Below are 15,408 nucleotides of genomic sequence, written 5' to 3'. Positions count from 1 at the left end.
CCACGTGTTGTCATTCAAAATTCATCTCCCCACAATATTAATAATCACTTAAAAATAATTCTGACCTTACAAAGAAAACACTCTAACATCTCTCTTTAAAAAAAAAAAAAGTTACTGTAGAAGATCTCGACTCCATATGCACATGCCAATTCGGACTATTTTGTTATTATTTTCTTCAATTTTCAAGATTTCCAAGTTGCTCTTTGGCTCTCAACACATTGCTCAAATAATTTTTATATATTTATTTTTTTTTATAAGGATAGTATCAAGAATATCAAAAAAAAATTTCAATAAATGATTAAATATTTTAAATAGGTGTAGAATTCATATTTTATGAACTCCACAATCATATGAAATATTAATCATTTATTTAGTAAAAAATTTGAGACATATAATATATATATATTTTTTTATAATTATACTATGGGTTCGTTTGGGCTGTGTAACCAAATGATATCAAGCAAACATCTCTGATGAACATAAAAGAAAAAACCCAGTCTCTACATGGACCAAAAAGAAAAGTGCAAGAAAACAGAAAATGGGACTAAAACACTTTAGAAGAGCATTCTCCTCCAATCTCCTTCAGGAAAGCCTTGAGATTCAAGTCAGAAGATCCACCTTCCTTCACAGCTTCCCTTGTCAACTCCTTCCATTTCTTTGCATTTCTCCTCATTTCTTCTCCTCTCTCCTCACCCCCCATCACCTCCTCTATGCATCTCTTAACCTCTTCACTCTCAACAATCCCTTCTTCATTTGCCTTCACTCTCACCCCTGTCCCCCACACCTCTGCCATCATCTTCGCATTCGTCCCTTGATCCGACCAACGCGGCACCGCCACCACCGGAACTCCTGAAGCCAAGCTCTCCAACGACGAATTCCACCCACTGTGTGTCACAAAACACCCCAAAGACGGGTGCGAAAGAACCTCCAGTTGAGAACACCACGGCACTATCATCCCTTGTTGCTCGAGTTCTTCCATGCAACTTAGCGCGTCTTCATCATCTTCTTCTTTTTCTTTTTCGCGACTCTCTTCTGGTCTCATCACCCACAAGAATGGCCGATGGCTTTCCAACAAACCACGCGCAATTTCCTCCTTTTGTTGCTTTGGTAGCACTATCATGGTTCCAAACGATATGTAAACCACCGATGATTGGGACTTTGAGTTCAACCATTCAATATATTCCCTTGATTTTTGAAAGAGGTCGCCGCCAAACGAAGTATCCGATGGATCTTGCCCATCTAAGAAAGCCGATGGAATCAAGGGTCCAATTCCAATCAAATTGTAGTTTTGAATAGCTTTCAAGGCCTCGGGTTCTAATGCATCGCAAGTGTTCACAAGTACTTTAGGGTTGGTTTCTTCATCAAGCGTGTCCACAAGTTCTTTGAATACTGTCATCGTATGAGCGTTTGAGCTTGAAGGAATTACAAAAGAGGGAAGGTCATGGCTATAAAGCCGTGGCAATCCCGGTAATTCAATGGACCAGGAGGAGTCATTGTGATTTTTCACAATGTCCTCTTCGTATCCATTGAAGTAATAGTAGTAGATATCCAAAACCACGGCGGGTTGAATCCAAAGGAGTGTGAACGGGACGTGACAGTCACGCGCCACTGCGGCCGCCCAAGGGTGGAGGAAGGTGTAGACCAAGCGCGTGACGGGGCAGCCTTCGTCGGAGCTGGTGGTGATAATATCTCTGATTATTTGAGAGCTGTTTTTTTTCATCTGAGAATAGTAGTGTTGCCTATCGTCCCCTGGTTTAAACCCATCATCATAGCCATCCGAAAAGGTGACAAATTTCAAGCCCTCCGGTGTATCGGCGGTCATGCGGCGTTGGGCGGAGAGACTGGTGGTGAAGGTGACGTGAACGCCCATCGAAAGGAGACGCTTGGCGAATTGGAGACAAGGGTTGATGTGGCCTTGAGCAGGAAAAGTGAGGAGGAGGATGTGGCCGTGCACCATATTGGGGTTGGTTTGTTTTTTCTACTCTGCAAAAGCACTTTGTATGGGATTGCCTGGAATTGAAAAGCTTATATACGGATAATTATAAAGAAATGATACATATATATATTTCATAAGGTTTGGTATGAAAGCTAGCTAATATATATATATATATATATATATATAGGAAAATGTCTCGTATCTTAAATTTTGTGGCTCAAAAGTAACTCAAATGGCCAAAACTTTTGAGTTACAAAATTTGAGTTACATAGCATTGTCGATATATATATATTGGAAAAATGGGTTTCAAACCTCATGTCTTGTGGAGTTTCAACATTTTAATTTAAATTTTTTGATTTTTTTTTTTCAAAAGAAAAATTTAGTATTTATTGATGTAGTCAAAATTTTTTTATTAGTATTTATTAATTTTTTCCAATCCATATATTTTTTCACATATCTTCTTTTATTGATTTGGTCAAAATCTTCCGATTAGCATTTAAAATCTTCTTATACAAATAATTATAGATACAATCCATACATAGTTATTATAGTATCTTTTTCAACTTCTTCCGTATATTATTATTAGTGATAAAATTATTAAATTATTTTTATAAAAAAAATTTAAAAATATAATTTATATATTAAAATAAATTAAAATATTTATAAGTATTCCGTGCATGGCACGGTGATGGGCTAGTCTTTATTAATGTGAAACTTTGAAGTTTGTGGTGACGAATTGGCGTGTAAATGATAGGCTACTTTTTGTCTTGCTGTCATTATTATCTAATACGTAAGTAAATAAAGTCTTCTATTCGGCATGTTTACTTTTTAAATTCAAATATATATAAGTGAAATAATTGATTAATAATTAAATAAAAAAATGATATATAAATTTATTTTTGAGATCTATTTTTGATACTTAATGATGTATGAGTGATATAATTAGTTAATAATTAAAGAAGATATAAGAGAGTGTGGCCATTAATATTTTAATTAATTGCTACATCACTGAATTTGAAAATTAGATTTAATTTTTGGTTCTGAATGACAACACCTTGCTTATTTTCACTTTTCAAAAAATATTGTTCAGAAAATTTTACTTTCTTATTTTTCATATTTTTTTGTTTTTACTGAATTTTTTTAATATTTTAAGCAATTTTTTTACTTTTTAGACACACCTAACATAAATACATATAAAAAGTAAACAAATTGTAAAAAAAAATCTTTTAAAAATACACTAAATACCAAAAATACAAAAAAAATACAAGAATTCAGTATATTTTTTATATTTTTATGTATTTATTAATTTTTTAAAATATTTTTTCACAGATTTTTTACTTTTTAGATACATGTAAATAAGATGCATCTAAAAAAATAAAATGTTTAAAATTTAAAAAATATTCACTAAAAACAAAAAAAACACGAAAACTAAAAAAATCAATTTTCAAAACACTTAATCCAAAAAATTCAAACCAAACACACTGTCCTTTTTAAAATGACAATATGTGTTGACTTCTTAAAATTTTGTCAAGTGTCATTTCTGTAATTAGAGAGGAATTTATATGTCTTTTAAGCCTTTCTCCTGCATTTTTTTTTGTCTCATCTCTTTTTATGATTTTTCTTATGAGTTCAGCTTCTCTCTAGTCCATGGAGAGGTATTGTTCGGCCTAATAAGCTTATTTTTAGGTTCTGATTTAATAATTTAAATTGTTCATATTTTAAAATTTGTCGAGTGTATTATACTTTCAAAAAATCAAGTCAATCAGATAACGACAACCACGTATTCGAATTAGTTAATTTTGTATGAATCGTTCATATTTTTTCATAGAAAACTGATCCAAACATGTGGTTGCCGTTATCCGATTGGCTTGATTTTTTGTTGGAATGATGTATTCAACGAACCTTAAAATATAAACAATTTAGATTATCAAAATAGGATTCAAAATTGAGCCCATTAAGCCGAACAACACCTCTACAGTCTGATTATGGACAGGAGAAAAGCCCCTCGCTTTTCTTATTTCTTATATAAATGCACCATTTTGTATCTATATTTTTGAATTATTTCAATATATTAATAACATGTGGAAGAAAATTATGATTTTTGAATGCTTTTACAAAAGAATGATAAAACAAATGTAAAGGTTATTATAAAAAATAATAAATAAAAAAAGAAGACAAAAAATAAGAAAATGAGCTACAGAAATCTGATAGTCTCCCTATAAGAATACATGAATAAGCTTAGGGAATGATATAATATAATTAAGAAAGTCTTCTTTATTTTATTTTTTTTCACGAAGCCCTCTAAAAAAAAAATTTAAAAATAGGTCGGTGGTCAATGACTTTCATGATTAATGTTGTTAGTCCTATTAGTTTTATAAAATCACATTAAAATTAATAAAATATTATTGAATTGATGTTGAAATTCCTTTTGTTTGTTGTAAATTGTTTTCATTACAAATATTTTTTCTCATTTTGTGATATTTGACGACATAAAATGTTAACAAAATAATTTTCAACAATCATTTTATATTGGATTATGTAAAATCATTTACAAAATTATATTTGGTATGCCATTTTACGAGACACTATAATATCTTTTGACTTATTTGAAAGCAGTTTCTAACAAATATTTTCATGTTAGAGTGTTTTCATTGTGCTACTAAACAATATCTTAGGTCTAGTTTAGTAACAAACTTTTTTAGTAATTTTTTAAATTTTTATAAAAAGATGTACATAAAAATATAGAGAATAATGTGACAACTTATAGTAACTTTTTGACTAAAATATGTAATTCTCAAACGAGGCCTTAGTAGTGAGATAGTCTTATTAAATTAACATTATTGAGATTTTATCTTATTTTAAATAATATGTTTTTGTTATATTTAAATTTATGAACTTTTCTATGGCATCTAAAAAGTTCTTAATTAAAAAAATACAATAATTGCAATAAAATAAATTATTATATTTATATTAAAATTAATTTAATTTATAAAATCTATCTTAAAATCAACCATGAGTTAGAAAATTATCAAATTGAACTCATGGAATATAATATTATATATTATTTTGGACGAAAAAAGTGAAAACACCTGCCAATAAAATGTTTGCAAACTTGATTTAATTGAGTTTGATGTTTAACTTTTCAGGTAAATTCATTAAAAAAATAAAACTTTATATGTTTGAATAATTTAAATTATTTATCTAGATTTGTATGATACCTTATGAAAATTGTTATTTATTTTATAATTTTCATTTGAGATAACAAAAGTAGTGAAATTTAAATTATTTTTATAAGTTTTTATTCTTTGACAAATACTTTTTTTTCTTTTTCTAAAAACAAATTGAAAGTAGTTTTATACTTCGACTGCATGACTGTTTAGTATACATAATATTATTTGTATTTATAAATGTAAAAATAATATATTTAATTATTAATTTTAAATTAAAAACCGTTGAATTGAAACTGTGCACGGGGTTGAAAACTAGCATGTATATATGCATATATACTAGTTTACACAGGGCTGTGTAAGGTATGAGTTATTATTATAGTATATTTAAGTTTTATATTTTAATAATTTTTTTAAAATTTAAATATTATTTTTATGAAATTAAATAGAATAAATAATTAGATATATGATAGATTTTTTTTTTTTTTATCAGAAGAAAATCTATTAATGAAAGCCAAAAATGGCATTTACAAGGGCCATCAAAACCAAGCTTACACCAAAACAGAGTAAAAAAATTACAAGCAACGCTTTGGAGAAAAATATGAAAATCTTCGAACCGGGCTCATACTGCCAAAGCAGAGCCGATCAAAATCAACATTAGAGCCTGTCTGAGATAAATCATATATATCAACCACAAAGTTTGGAAAGCTACAAATCCAGCACAGATGACCCCAAATCCACAAGCAAAATCGAAAAAAGACAAAACAGAAAAGAAAAGACCTTCAAATCAGGATCCATGGCAAACCGGTGGTGGATAGGTGGCAGGAGGAGTAGATCTGATGCCCAACCCACTTAGGAGATGGACGATCTGGCAGATCTGGTAGGGTGGAGGCGGTGCGGACGGAGGACGAGAACCGCAGATTCGGTGAGGCCCTGGTTAGGGAAGTTTGAGAAGAGTGAGGATGAAGAGTAGAGTTCCACCAAGAAGGGGAAAGGACCTCACATGGAGGGAGAAGTGGAAAGACTAAGGCCCCGTTTGTTTCCAGAGATGAAATGGAGGGGATTGATAGTGAGGGGATTAATAGTGAGGGGATTGTTAGTGAGGGTCGTTTGTTTTCAGAGATAGAATGAAGGGGATTGATAGTGAGGGGATTAATAATGAGGGGATTGTTAGTGAGGGGATTGATAGTGAGGGGATTCATAGTGAGGGGATTAGTAGTGAGGAATTGTTAAATTATTTTTATATAAAATAATAAAACAAATAAAAAAATATAAAAAATTAAGAATTATATTTTTAAAAAAATTTCCAATATATAAAAAATAAAAAACATAAAAAAATTTCTAATCCCCTCACTATTTTTCTAATACCATCTCTACCTCCTCACTATGAATCCTCTCCCCAAGGGTATTAGTAATACCAAGGTATTAGTAGTACCCTCCCTATCTCTCAAAACAAACAAGGTATTAGTAATATCAAGGTATTAGTTAGTCCCAAGGTAATAATAGTCCCTAGGCTATCTCTCAAAACAAACACCCCATATACTAATCCCAAGGTACTAGTAATCCTAATTCCCTTGCTATAACCCAAAACAAACGGGGCCTAAGCTTCCAAAGTATTATTGAGCCAAAAAGGCAAGAAAACCGAAAGAGATGGGGAGCAGAAGGGAGGGGAGAGGCTGCCGGAGACTGGAGCCACCCTCCCCCGCCCCGAGCGGCACCTTCGAAGAAACCCTAGGAGAGGTAGAGAGAGAAGTAGAGAGAGAAGGGGAAAAAAAATTTCACAACTTTATGATAGATTTATGTGGGATGATATGTATCATTTTTTGATTTGTTATACACTTGATGATGTCGACTTTAATTCTATTACCATATCATTTTTGGTGAATTTATGAGTTTTTAACATTTCTTCCGAATTTATAAATAAAAAAAATTATGGTGTATAATTTTTCTCAACAGATAAATATAAAACAAATACTAAGATAATTCTCCCATCTAAAAAAACTACTAAAATAAGTTATTGAACTAATAAAGAAACAGAACCAAATATATATATATATATACAAATGACTAATTTTATTAATACATTAATCATACTCTCATAACAAATGATCAATTTTATTCATAAGTAAATCATTAAGTAAATTAACAACTTTTAATGATATGAAAAATATTTTCAATTAACCATTTTGTTAATAAATAAATCATTAAGTCCATTAACAATTTTTCATGATATGAGAAATATTTTTCAATAAATAATTTTGATAAGTTATGATTGCGTAGAAGAATAATTGTTTTTTTTCCCCTTGGGTATGGTGTTAAATTAAAATTTATAACAAACGATAGATGTAATTTCTAGTAATATAGGACTGATTCATATTTTAAACAAACTTTATGGGTGTATTTGTAATTTGTTAAAGGAAAAAATATTTATTTTTCATAATTAACCAAGAATATTTGCGTAATTACGAAAAAAACTTGCTGCATAATTGACTAAGAATGTCTACTGAGAGGGTAATTTATGATCTGGAGTTGGGCCGAGGTAACGGCCGAGCAGGTTGAAGGCCCAACGGTGCATGGGGCCGAGCTGATCAACTATCCGCCCGGAAAGGGGCTGCCGGAACTTGGGCCGGGCAGAGTTTGGACTGTGTGCCACCCCGGATCGTACAGAAACTGCTCGGCCAGGAAGTGACCGATCGGACCAAGCTGCTCGGTCCGAGGATGGTCGAAGCCAGACAGACCGAGTGACCGGCGCCCGGAAAGGCGTGGTCAGCCGAGGTAGTTGTTTGACCGGCAGGAAGGCCGATCAAAGTAAGTATCCGGGCTAGGCTCGGTCGGGATGCCGCTTAGCCCGGTCCTCCGTGTGTTTATCCGGTTAGGCGCTTGAAGTATGAAGCATGGTATGACCGAGGTAGGGCAGCTCGGCTGCCGAGCTCCAGCTGTGATGACAGGCAGTTGAGATTAGGTGATGAATGGCATGGTTTATGCTGACAGATGGGATAGCAGAGTCACGTGTCAAGAGATGGCAGAGAGTGGATATGGGGCTCAGTGGGTATATAAGCATGTCTGCGCCCCCCATACGCGACACACGAACATCTCTGTAAGGAATTCTTACACTCAAACACTCTCTCCCTTCTCTCTACTCCTCTTAAGGTGTGTGCTAACTTGACCGTCGGAGGGTTTTTCCGGCCACACACCGCCGGGTAGCTCACCATTACTTGCTCACAGGTGATTGGACATCGACGGAGCTCGGAAGAAAGGAATACGGGCTTGCCGGAATATTTGCTCCCCGTACAATTGGCACCGTCTGTGGGAAGCATTCAGACAAAACCTTGTCTTCCAGGCTCGTCTGATCGCCGTCCATGGCGAACAACGACGAGTTTCCGTTGTCCGCCATCGACGGAGCCACCCCGGAGTATACCCGAAGGAGAGAGGGACCTCCTGTCGTCCATCCAATGGCTGACTTGGGGACGCCCACTGGAGGACAGTCAGGAGACGCGCGGGATAAGCGCGGAAGGAGTCATGGTCATTCACGGAGTCCAGACGGTCACCGGCGGAGGAGAGACTCGCACGCCAGGCGACTGGAAAACAAGTTAAGGGACCAAGACGCTGTCATCAGGCGGATGGCGGCGGAGATGGAGGATCTTAAGCGGCATGTCAAAGGGAAAGGTGTAGCTGGAGTGGGAGACCACAGTGAGCACACCCCATCCCGCCGGTCAGGCGATCAGAGTCAGCGACGTACCCAGTCCATTTCCATCACCAGGAGTTACCAGGTTGGTGATTCCGACATGCATGCAGAAAAGTCTAGCGCGCAAGACAGCACCTACAAACCCTTACGTCCGGCGACGACGTCGAGGTACTCTTATTCTGCTCAGTCAGAGGACCTACGGGCAGTGTTAAGGGAGCGGGCTCGCCGGCGCGAAGCCCAGAGAATACCAGCTTTCCAGCGGCTCTCCTACGGGGTTCACGCCAGCGAGGAGGTCGGAATGCCTCCACCCCGCCAAGCAGTGCCAATATTTGAAGATACAGACCTGGCCAGGCTGAGTGCCACCCCTTTTTCCCTGGAAATAGAAACAACACCGCTTCCGGCAGGCTTCCACCAACCTAAGTTCACGCTCTACGACGGCAAAACCGATCATTATATGCATGTGAGCCACTTCCGACAGGTCATGGCCGGACATAGGCGAAATGACGGACTTATGTGCCTAATCTTCCCGTCCAGTTTAGGTGAGCTGGGCTTAAAGTGGTTTGAGAGGTTGCCGGAAGGGAGCATACAACGGTGGCATCAGTTGGCCGAAGCGTTTGTTACGCGCTTCAAAACCAACACAAAAACACCCAAGGAAGTCGATCACTTGCTGAGTGTCAAGATGGAACCGTGCGACACACTGAAGGCATACAATTCAAGGTATTGGGAAACCTTCAACGAGATCCTGGATTGCCCGGTCAACCTTGCAATCACGCAATATAAGCGTGGTCTCCCTGTCGGACATAGACTGCGGGACTCGCTTACCATGCACCAGCCGACCTCCATGGGCCAGCTAATACAGCGCATCAATGAGCACATCCGAGTAGAGGATGATGCGTCAGCTTCCGCCGTGAAGGCCACTCCGGTCGGAACAGACAAGAAGACAGCAGGCAAAGTGCACGCAGTTGGGCAAGAGTCCAACCGCTCAAATGACCGAGCAGAGGAATCAGACCGAGGTTCAAATCGTAAAAACCGGGGTAGAGGACGTCGGAATGACCGGGATGATTACCCCCGAGATGACGTTGAGGACGCAAACAGAAGAATGAAGGCGAGGACCGGCATAACCACGGTCTTCAAGATTCCAATCTATCGCATACTTAGTGAAATCCGAGACGAGGAGTATGTCCGGTTTCCTGCTAAGTTGGGCGATGGACAAAAGGGCTACAATCCGCGGTATCGTTGTACGTTTCACCGGGAGAGGGGCCACCGGACTGAGGATTGTTTGCCTTTGCGACAACACTTGGAAGAACTGGTTGCGGCCGGGCATCTGGACCTTTACATTGATGGCGGCGTGAAACCGAACCAGGCTCCGGTCGATCCCAGGGGAGAGGATGACCGAGATGCACCACCACAAGGAGTTATTAATGTCATCCACGGCATCGTGGAACCGGAGCGTGTTTGCGAACTCCGGGGCATGATCAAGAAGGCAGAGCATATGAGGGAAGTTTTGTCAGTACAGCCTGTCATCAAAAGGGGGAAGACAGAAGAGAAAGACGTGATTAGTTTCACCTCAAGGGATTTAGAGCGTATCCAGACGCCGCACAACGATGCTCTTGTAGTAACACTACGCGTCAAAGAATTTGATGTTAGACGGATCTTGATCGATCAGGGAAGCTCAGTCGAGATCATGTATTATGATGCGTTCAAACAGCTCAAACTCCGTGAGACAGACTTGGCTCCGGCCACTTCGCCACTAGTTGGATTTAACTCGCAGCCGGAGTGGCCATTGGGAAAGATTATCCTGCCGGTCAAAGCGGGATCCGTGGTCAAGCAAGTGGAGTTTTGGGTGCTACAAGTGCCTTCAACGTACAACCTTATCCTTGGAAGAGGGTGGCTTCACGCCATGCAAGCCGTAGCATCGACCTACCACCAGGTGATGAGATTCCCCTCGGCTATGGGGGCAATCGAGGAGATTTGGGGTGATCAGGTCATGTCCAAGCAATGCTTCGTGGCGGTCAACGGGAGCCGGGCTGCCAAAGGATTCGTTCAAATGATCGAGGGACCGGAGGACCGGAGTGTCTTGGATGATGTTGGCACCAAAGCCGAAGACAAGGCTATTGAAGAATTGGTTGAGGTGCGGATTGATGCCGAGCAGCCGGACAGATTCTTCTTGCTCGGTTCAAGTCTCTCGGCCATGGAGAGAACCGAGATGATTGAGTTTTTGATGGCGAATATCGAAGTCTTTGCATGGTCGCCCTACGACATGCCTGGCCTTGACCCAAGCTTTATCTGCCATCACCTCAATGTCTTCCCTGGAGCAAAGCCAGTCATCCAGCGAACAAGGAGATCGGCGCTGCATCACGCCGAGGTAGTAGCAGAGGAGGTAAAGAACTTGCTTGAGGCACGAGCAATACAGGAAGTGCACTACCCTCGGTGGATTTCCAACACGGTAGTGGTGCCTAAGAAGAATGGAAAGTGGCGAGTTTGTGTCGACTACAAGACAGTCAACCGAGCTTGTCCAAAAGACAGCTTCCCTTTGCCGCGCATTGACCAGCTAGTGGATTTGACGGCTGGACACAATCGGCTCAGTTTCTTGGATGCGTACCGCGGCTATCACCAGATTGCCATGCATGGGCCTGACCAAGAGATCACCTCTTTCACGACTCCAAGGGGACTCTTCTGCTATCGAGTTATGCCCTTTGGTTTGAAAAACGCAGGAGCAACCTTTCAGAGGATGGTGACCAAAATGTTTGCTCCTTTGCTCGGCCGGACAATGGAGGCTTACATCGATGATATGGTGGTAAAGAGCCGACATGAGGCAAACCATTTGTCCGACTTAGCCGAGATGTTCGCCATTCTGAAGAAGCACAAGCTGTGCTTGAACGCCTCGAAGTGTGCCTTTGGCGTGGGATCCGGGAAATTTTTGGGATTCTTAGTCACGAACCGAGGCATCGAAGCAGACCCTACTCAGATCAGAGCCGTGCAAGAGTTGAAGCAGCCCAGCTCGGCTAAGGACGTGCAGCATCTGGCCGGGATGGCCGCCGTGCTTAATCGATTTATAAGCCGGTCATCAGATCGCTGCCGCCCTTTCTTTCAAGCATTGAAGTCAAAGTTCTCATGGGATGACGAGTGTGACCGAGCTTTGGCCGAACTCAAGGATTATTTGTCTTCTCCGCCGCTGTTGGTTACACCAGAGCCAGGTGAGGAACTCTACCTTTACCTTGCCGTCTCCCAGCACGCAGTAAGTACGGTGTTAGTCCGGGCTGAAGGAATCAAGCACCTCCCAATTTTTTACGTAAGTAAGACCTTGCTGCCGGCTGAGACGAGGTACTTGCCGCTGGAAAAGCTTGCGTTGGCACTGATGATGGCTTCGAGGAAATTGGCACATTATTTTCACGCCCATACCATCGTCGTACTGACCGAGTTTCCCCTCAAGGCCTTGTTTGAACGCGCAGACTTTTCAGGCCGAATTTTAAAATGGGCGGTCGAGTTGGGACAGTTCGATGTGAAGTTCCAGCCGCGCACCGCAATCAAAGCCCAAACCTTGGCCGATTTTGTTGCCGAGTTCTCACCTAGCACTCATCCGGTATGCCCGATCGACATTGCCGAGGCAGATGATGAGACGCACGCAATGCCAACCGAGGAACAACCAGTTGAAGAAGGAAGTGCCGCGGAGTTAGTGCGCACCATCGAAGTTCCCTCAGTTTGCACGGTCATACCACACGGCGATGCGATGACGGAGTTGTGTATCACCAACCCATCCACTCTGTCCGGTACCGCATCACCAAGGAGGGAAGGAATGGTTCCACACAGCTCAGACATTGATGATTCGCCTACGGACTTGGGCATTCTGAACCAACTTGCTGAGTCCGGTGCCGAATCATCAAGGGGGGAAGGAATGGTTCCCGACAGCTCAGAACCTGCGGTCGGCTTCATACCGCAACCTGATGATTCGCCTACGGACTTGAGCATTACAGACCAACTTGCTGAGTCCGGTGTCGAATCACCAAGGGGCACTGAATTTGAACCGGTCAACACCAAACTTGACACCGCACAGCCGAGCAGTTGTGATCCCATTGCCCTTCGCAACTCTCAGGACCCATCTGACTGCTGGAAGCTTTTTGTGGGGGACATGTGGAAGCTTTTTGTTGATGGAGCGTCCAACCGCCATGGTGCCGGCCTAGGTATTGTTCTTATATCCCCGGACGGCCTAACCATTGAGCATTCTATCACACTTGGCTTCCCGGCGTCTAACAACGAGGCTGAGTACGAGGCGCTTCTCGCCGGGCTCAAGAGCGCAATTCAAATGAAGGCTGCCGAGCTCCTGGTATACAGTGATTCCCAGCTTGTGGTTAACCAAGTTTCGGGGATTTATGAAGCGAAGGACGATAGGATGGTGAAGTACCAAGCTCTGGTCAGGGACCATATCAAGCAGTTTGAGGCAATCAGAGTCCAACGGATTGGCCGGGAAGAAAACAGCCGAGCTGATGAACTCGTCGGCCTCGCTTCCATGGTAGATAGTACGTCTCCAAACCCCCTGTTAATTGACTTTCTTCCGCGGCCGTGCATTGAAAACGCCGGGCAGACGGATGTACTCTGCGCCGAGTTAGGTCCTTCATGGATGGACCCCTTGATCTTGTTCCTCAGAGACCGGACTCTTCCAACAGACAAGAAAGAAGCACACAAAATCCGGGTGAAGTCAGAGCGGTTTTGGCTCTCTCCATCTGGCGCGTTGTATAAGAAGTCCTTCACCGGTCCTTATCTCAAGTGCGTGCACCCGAATAGTGTGGAGGCCTTCTTGTTTGAAATTCATGAAGGCATTTGTGGCAGCCACATAGGGGGCAGGTCCTTGGCCTACCGAGCTATTTCGCAGGGATACTGGTGGCCGTGCATGCAGGCCGACGCGCAAAAATATGTCCGCAAGTGCGAAAAATGCCAGAAATTCGCCCATCAGATCCACCAGCCTGCCAGGGAACTTCTTCCCCTCACCAGTCCTTGGCCTTTCGCCATGTGGGGGCTAGATATAGTGGGACCACTGCCAACAGCACCGGGCAACCAGAAATTCTTCATCGCGGCCACAGATTACTTCACAAAGTGGGTTGAAGCTGAGCCCTTGGCAACCATCAAAGAGAAAGACGTGAAACGATTTGTCTGGCAGAACGTGGTCACGCGGTTTGGCGTCCCCAAGATTTTGATCTCTGACAACGGCACCCAGTTTGACGGTCGCCTATTCAGAGGATTTTGTGAAGATTTGAAGATAGAATTCTACAACTCCACCCCGGCCTACCCGCAGTCCAATGGTCAAGCCGAAGCATCAAACAAGACTATACTAGATGGGTTGAAGAAACGGCTGGAAAAGGCTAAGGGCAAATGGGCTGAAGAATTACCTAGCGTCCTTTGGGCATACCGAACAACCCCACGACGTTCGACCGGGGAAACTCCATTTGCTTTGGCTTATGGCATGGAAGCGGTCATACCTTTGGAAGTTGGAATGCCCACCCTTAGAAGCGAAAGTTTCGAGCCCGAGCTAAATACCGAGGCTATTGCCTTGGAGCTCGACCTAGCGGAAGAGCGCCGGGAGAAAGCCCTCATCCATGTGGCCGCCTACCAACAAGAGCTCTCCAAGAAGTATAACAAGACAGTGCACCCCAGACCGTTCAAAGTTGGAGATTGGGTTTTGAGGAAGATTATGGGCAACACCCTGGTGCCAGGAGAAGGCAAACTAGGGGCAAATTGGGAAGGACCCTACAAGATCACTGGTCTGGCTGGCAAGGGGGCTTACCACTTGGAGGATCTAGAGGGAAGAGCCATACCCCAGCCATGGAATGCGGCCAACTTGAAATTGTATTATTTTTAAGCTTTTACTTTCCTCTTTCTGTAAAGAAATTTTTTGGCTTGCAAAGCAGAATGTAATTCTTTTTGTCAAATTATAGAAGTAATTTTGCTTTAGCACTTGGATTATTGTTTTAATGTTACGGACCGAGATGATGTACCCCGGTTGGAAGAGTTGGTGTCTTGCCCAACTTAGGATTCCCAACCGAGATGATGTACTCCGGTTGGAAGAGTTGGTGTCTTGTCGAGATGATGTACTCCGGTTGGAAGAGTTGGTGTCTTGCCCAACTTAGGATTCCCAACCGAGATGATGTACTCCAGTTGGAAGAGTTGGTGTCTTGTCCAACTTAGGATTCCCAACCGAGATGATGTACTCCGGATTGGAAGAGTTGGTGTCTTGCCCAACTTAGGATTCCCAACCAAGATGATGTACTCCGGTTGGAAGAGTTGGTGTCTTGCCCAACTTAGGATTCCCAACCGAGATGATGTACTCCGGTTGGAAGAGTTGGTGTCTTGTCCAACTTAGGATTCCCAACCGAGATGATGTACTCCGGTTGGAAGAGTTGGTGTCTTGTCCAACTTTGGATTCCCAACCGAGATGATGTACTCCGGTTGGAAGAGTTGATTTGTTTGACTTTGTTACAGCCGAAGTGGCTATTTCGGTTCATGAATTTGTCTTGTTCTGCTGAAGTGCTTAGACCGTGTTATGTATTCCGGTCGACAAAGTGTTCAAACGATGAGTTGTACCGAGATGTTTTGCTGAAGACAGAACTGATTATAACCGTGCATAC

General features: G+C 41.6%; 1 pseudogene across 1 annotated transcript; it reads right to left on the bottom strand.

Annotated features, from left to right (window-relative positions):
* Positions 1 to 349: 349 nt before the first annotated feature.
* Positions 350 to 2,077, bottom strand: LOC145795029 (crocetin glucosyltransferase, chloroplastic pseudogene; annotated as a pseudogene). The gene has a single exon (XR_014335172.1). The product of XR_014335172.1 is annotated as a crocetin glucosyltransferase, chloroplastic pseudogene (transcript).
* Positions 2,078 to 15,408: the final 13,331 nt, after the last annotated feature.

This window comes from Camellia sinensis, chromosome 7 (genome assembly GCF_055761805.1).
Source record: "Camellia sinensis isolate YWXY chromosome 7, ASM5576180v1, whole genome shotgun sequence".
NCBI classification, from domain to species: Eukaryota; Viridiplantae; Streptophyta; class Magnoliopsida; order Ericales; family Theaceae; genus Camellia; species Camellia sinensis.
The sequence above is the reverse complement of the archived record's forward strand: the minus strand, read 5'-3'. Positions and strand labels throughout refer to the sequence as shown.